The sequence below is a fragment of the Amblyraja radiata genome, chromosome 2, assembly GCF_010909765.2.
Source record: "Amblyraja radiata isolate CabotCenter1 chromosome 2, sAmbRad1.1.pri, whole genome shotgun sequence".
Lineage (NCBI taxonomy): Eukaryota > Metazoa > Chordata > Chondrichthyes > Rajiformes > Rajidae > Amblyraja > Amblyraja radiata.
The window spans coordinates 13,361,740-13,368,031 of NC_045957.1; the positions used below are offsets into that span (position 1 = coordinate 13,361,740).

Sequence of the window (6,292 nt, forward strand, 5' to 3'; positions counted from 1 at the left end):
GACAGAAGGTAAAACTAATATCCTTTATGTGTAGAAATACTTCCAAACATCAATCCTAGAACTTATCTTCTATCGTTCATTAGTCAAAGTATGATGGTTAAAAAGCCCATTGGCCGACCTCAAAAATTCATTCCATTCATGCTGACTGCATTTTGTTGTCTCTGTACTGTACACTGACAATGACAATTAAAGTTGAATCTGAATCTGAATCTGACGGAATAATTTCAAAAGCTGAGTGTGGGGCGTAAAGTACGCTCTGCTGATGCGGTTACACAAAGTATGGCACCACGATGCAACAGTACGTGGACTCGGCTCACACTGCGACACAAACTATGGCACCATGATACAACAGTGCATGGACAAGGCTGACTCTGCTCCAAAAACGATGGTATATCGATACATCTGTAAATGGGGTGAGAGTTATACTACTGCACATACAAAGGCTTGATACATATACTAAAATTGGAACGATACAGAGAAGATTAGCATGGCCCCTGCGCAAGGATGACACACAAATTCGTGAAGCGTAAAAAAAAAAAAAAAAAAAAACAAAAAAAAAAAAAATACAAAGGCTTGATGGAACAGTAAGTGCGCTAGGGTGACACTGTTGCACAAGGTATGGCACCATGGTACAATAGTAAGTGCACTAGGCTGACACTGATACACAAGGTATGGCACCACAATACTACATTAAGTACACTAGGGTGACACTGATACACAAGGTATGGCACCATGATACAATAGTAAGTGGACTAGGCTGACACTAGTACACAAAGTATGGCACCACCATACAACAGTAAGTGGAGTCAGCTGACATTTGTATATAAGCTATGGCACCACGATACACCAGTAAGTGGGTTAGGCTGCCACTACTGCGTTAAATGGAGGGGTGGGAAGATGATTCTGCTGCATGGAAAGTGGCAGGCTGATGCTATTGTAAATACAAAACAGAAAATGCTGGAAACCCTTAGCAGGCCACATAGGTGGGAAGAGAAACTGAATTAATGCTTCAGTTTGGAGGAGATTTTTTCAGTTCTGACGAAGTGTCTCCTGCCTGAAGTGTTAACTCTACTTCTCTTCCCAAAGGTGAGTCTCGACCTGCTGAGCATTTCTCACATTGTTTGATTTAACCCGTATTAATGCCACAGGCTGCTGCAAAATGAAGTGCTGTAGGCAGCTGTTGTATGAAGTGTGTCAGTCTGATGCTACTAAATAACGTGTAATATCCTGAGCTACAAACGAGCAGTTGGCTGGTGGTATATACATGCACAAGGGCAATCTCAAGGGATGATTTTACTTCGGAGTCACGTCAGTGACTACGTGAAGAACCCGCTCAGCACGCAAGCACGGCATTACGCCAGCAGTGCAACAGCGGCCGCATCGGGAGTCAGGCGCTCCTGCTACGGTGTGAAAGAACGGACCGTCAGGTAAGCTCTGAGGTCGGGTTTTCTTTCACAGGAGAGCCTTCTGCTTTTCAGGCAGAGAAGAAAGGCTCTTGAACAAACCAGTCCCCCGCTCGACTCCACGGAGGAGCGTTCCATCTGGGGGGGGGGGCAGCATCAAGGCGGTAGGACCGCTTACCGGGCACTCCGCTATTCCCCGACACCGTGCCGAGCCCAGCCCGCTAGCGCCTGAGCAGCGGGCTGGAAGTAAAGCCACGGAAGAGGCGTCCGGCCGGTGGCTTCCGACTTGTCGGACGTTTCTCCACCCGCACGGGGAGGGGAGACAGCTGCATGAGCTGCTTGGAGCGGCTCCTGGAGCAGGAGCTCCAGCGAGACGCACTTCGTGAGGGGCGCTCTCCCAGGGGGAGTTCAGGCACTCCCTCCACAGTGTCTTGTGCACTGTCCATTGCTTCCTCCTTACCCGAGGGTAGCTTTGGTGACCAGGACTGGGCTGGTCAAGAAGATGTCGGGAGTATGCAAGGGGTGCAGGAACAGGAAGAACTGCTAGGTGTGGTGGACCGCTACGTGGCAACCCCACGTGCAGGAGGCCGTTAAAGGCCAAACCAGCGGCCAGCATTAACCACCTCTCAAACAGGGCCCTACAGGAGAGGTGGTCAATGAGGCGTTAGAAAACTGCAGCGGATCCTCAGGCTCCTGACGTCAGCCATCACATCGTTTGCTCGTTCCGTGGACAAATACGGAGATGACCACAACCTTCGTAAACAAATCATAAGACCTGCCATAAAATCCTAAATTTGCAGGGTTGTGCAAAACCCCAGCCACTGAGCCAGACCCACTGCTCTTTGGCAAAAACCTCACAAAGCATATGAAGGATATGGAAGAGGCCTTAAAAAACTTTCGGTCTCATGAGGGCAGGCCCCGGGACGAGCAAACCAAAAACAATAATTCCTAAGCAGCAGCACCCCATCGCGTCCATCAGTCGACGTCTACCATATGGGACTGGTGTAAAGCTCGGGGTCCGCATTCTATCCCCGGAAGCCTTCTTTAGACCAGGGCCCAGAGCGGACCCCATGGAAAATGCGCCACCCCCCAACATCACCGCCACGTCAGACAACATGCAAGACTCGTTGGACCGGCAGGAAACAGAAGAATACCCATAACCATGGAGGTAGGTGGGTCTGGTTCCTACCAGCATATCGAAAATAGGGGCTTAATACTAACAGGGGGGAGATTACACCTGTTTAAGAAGCACGGGAGTCTATCGCGAGTGATCAATATATACTCAATGGCATTAGTGGATACAAAATACAATTCATACTAGAAAAATTGCCACCAGTTCAACATTCACCCCAGAGGGTATTTTCCCTCTCCGTTAAAGAAACAAGAGGGACAAGCTGAACTGGTGAGACTAATTACAAAGGGTATCATAAAAAAACATGAACCATTGGAATGCGTATCAAATATTCGTCACTAAACCTAAAAAAGATGGTGGATGTCGCATCATCATTGACTTAACTTCACTGAATATGTTTGTTAAGTATATACATTTAAAAATGGAAACGGTTGTTACTGCCAAACAACTAATTTCCAAAGGATACTTCATGGCAAGCATTGATCTTAAAGATGTTTACTATTTAGTACCATTCACAAGGATCATCGCAGATACCTGAAATTTACCTGGATGGGGCAGCAATGGCAGTTTAAAGCGTTACCCAATGGATCACATCAGCCCAAGATTATTCACCAAGATACTAAAACCAGCTCTGGCAATATTCAGAAGACAAAAACATATTGTCATGGCATATCTTGATGATATCTTAAATAATAGGCAAGACCATGGAATTGACTATGTTAGCTGTATCAGCTACGAAACAGTTATTCGAAACCCTGGGATTGTCCTTACATCCAGATAAATCTAAGTTGAAGCCATCCACAATCATGGACTTGGGCTTCACAATTAATTCAGTCTACAGTGACTGTAACATTGCCAAGAGACAAACAGTTGAATTGGCACAATCATGCAACAATTTAATGGTCAACGAACTACCAACTATTCGACTAACCCAGAATCATCGTTACCACTTACACTGGGCATTAATTATCTAGAGATGTTGGGTGACTTTTATGGTTTAAAAGCATATGCATAAATATGCATCACTTGCATGTACGGTTACAAATAGATAATACTACGGTGGTGGCCTACATTAACCATATGGGCGGCATAAAATCGGTATCATGCGACAAGTTGGTCAACACAATTTGGCAATGGTGTGTCGAAAGACATATTTGGCTATCAGCAACCTATCTGCCAGGTAAGCTAAATACAGTGGCAGACACCAGGTCACGTAAATTTAATGACAACATCGAATGGATGTTAAACCCCAAAACATTTGCAAAAGTTATCAAGCAATATGGCACGCCAGATATCGAATTATTTGCATCAAGGCTAAATCACCAGGTACCTATGTATGTCGCTTGGGAACCAAACCCTGAGGCAGCAGCGGTAGATACGCTCGCGCTGGATTGGGGAAATTCTTCTTCTATGCATTTCCTCCCTTCTGCCTCATCAGTCGGGGACTACGCACAATACAAATGTACTCTGCTTCAGGTATTTTGATAGTACCCGACTGGCCTACACAGCCATGGTTCCCAATACTCCATGACATGGTTGTTGAAACTCCGATGGTATTCCCCAGTGACCCAGAGTTATTAACACCCAGTGTCGCGCACAAGACACCCGTGCCATGAAAAAATCAAACTCCTGGGTTGCAGATTCTGCACAAACCACTTCTGGGACTGGGATTATCAGAACAAACCGTCAACACCATGTCAGCATCCCTCCGAACATCCACTAAAAACCAGCACTTGTCCAGCATCAAAAAATGGGAGAAGTACTGCTTGGATACAGGGACCACCTACTCAACCGCTACAGTTACCAACGTACTGGAATTCCTGGCGAACCTTCACCACAATGAAGGACTCAGCTACAGAGCCATCAACATAGCTAGAAGTGCCCAGCCTGTCTATTTAAAACCAGCTCCAGGACAACAGGCCATGGGGTCCCACCCGCTGGTGGTCAAACTAATGAAGGGTATTTATAACTCTAACCCCCTAGACCAAGGTACACCCATATATGGGATGTCAGTGTGGTCCTGACATACCTCAGGGGATAGCCACCAGCCAGATCCCTCAACCTGGAACAATCTATGCTCAAAACACTCATGTTGATGGCACTTGTATCTGCACAGAGGGTCCAGTCACTACACCTATTGCGACTGGACAGCATGCTCACAGCTCCAGACCAGATCTCTGTCGTTATCCAGGGACTGATCAAACAGAGCAGACCAGGAACACCTAATCCAGTCGTGGAATTCCGGGCTTGCCCACCAGAACCACGGTTATGTGCCATGACCCTACTATCCTACATAGACACAACCAAAAATATTCGAGGGAGATGAAAAGCCTTGTGGGTCAGTCATAAAAAACCTTATGGTCGGGGACGAGCCAAACCATTGCGAGATGGCTCAAGCAGGTGCTAAAAGCTTCTGGGATAAACACTAACATGTACAAATCTCATTCCACCAGGGCAGCATCCACATCGACGGCTAAAAGAATGGACGTGCCTATAGACCACATCCTGGCTACAGCAGGATGGTCGGGGGAAAGACCGTTCAGAAATTTTATTATAAGCCGTTGGCAAAACCTGTTTTATTTGCAGAAAAGATTTTAACAGACTGCAAATATTTAATTTAAGCCCAGGGGAGCAGTTTAATTCTTGTTGTTATTGTTAACAAATACCATTGTGTTTTTCTACAAACAGATTCATTGGTTGATTACGATAACACACTTCCTCCCTCAAGGACCGGCAGTACGTGAAATAATACCTGTTACACAGTTTGAAATCACAGAGCTTTGAAGTCTTCACGTAGTCACTCACGTGACTCCGAAGTAAAATAGTAAGATTAAACGAGAACATACCAGTTTGAAGTTTGATCTGTATTTTATGAGGAGTTACGATGAGGGATTACGTGCCCTCCGCTCCCACCCTCAATAATATTTGTCAAAATGATAAACTGATGTCTCCTTTTCTTTACTATGTTTACTTCAATAACTGTGTCTATCTGTGATTTCACACCGCTGCTTTGAACTATGCCGCGCATGTGTGCTGAGCGGGCTCTTCACGTAATCCCTCATCGTAACTCCTCATAAAATACAGATCAAACTTCAAACTGGCAAGTTCTCGTTTAATCTTACTATTTGATGATAAAATGCAGTAGGTAGATTCTACTTGATGTACAGTGAACTGGTGGTACATAGAGACTGGTGTCTGATGGTACAAATAAAGTGGGATGATCTGATAATATGTGAAGTACAGTGGTTTTGTGGTACATAGAAACATAGAAACATAGAAATTAAGTGCAGGAGTAGGCCATTCGGCCCTTCGAGCCTCCACCGCCAGTCAATATGATCATGGCTGATCATCCAACTCAGTATCCTGTACCTGCCTTCTCTCCATACCCCCTGATCCCTTTAGCCACAAGGGCCACATCTAACTCCCTCTTAAATATAGCCAATGAACTGGCCTCAACTACATTCTGTGGCAGAGAATTCCAGAGATTCACCACTCTCTGTGTGAATTTTTTTTTTCTCATCTCGGTCCTAAAAGATTTCCCCCTTATCCTTAAACTGTGACCCCTTGTTCTGGACTTCCCCAACATCGGGAACAATCTTCCTGCATCTAGCCTGTCCAACCCCTTAAAAATGTTGTAAGTTTCTATAAGATCCCCCCCCTCAGTCTTCTAAATTCTAGCGAGTACAAGCCGAGTCTATCCAGTCTTTCTTCATATGAAAGTCCTGACATCCCAGAAATCAGTCTGGTGAACCTTCTC

The 6,292-nt window shown here is 45.5% G+C and overlaps 1 non-coding gene across 1 annotated transcript; it reads left to right on the forward strand.

Annotated features, from left to right (window-relative positions):
- Positions 1-430: 430 nt before the first annotated feature.
- Positions 431-539, forward strand: LOC116970552. Its single transcript, XR_004411180.1, has one exon. It is a non-coding gene; the product is annotated as a U6 spliceosomal RNA (small nuclear RNA).
- The last annotated feature ends 5,753 nt before the right edge of the window (positions 540-6,292 follow it).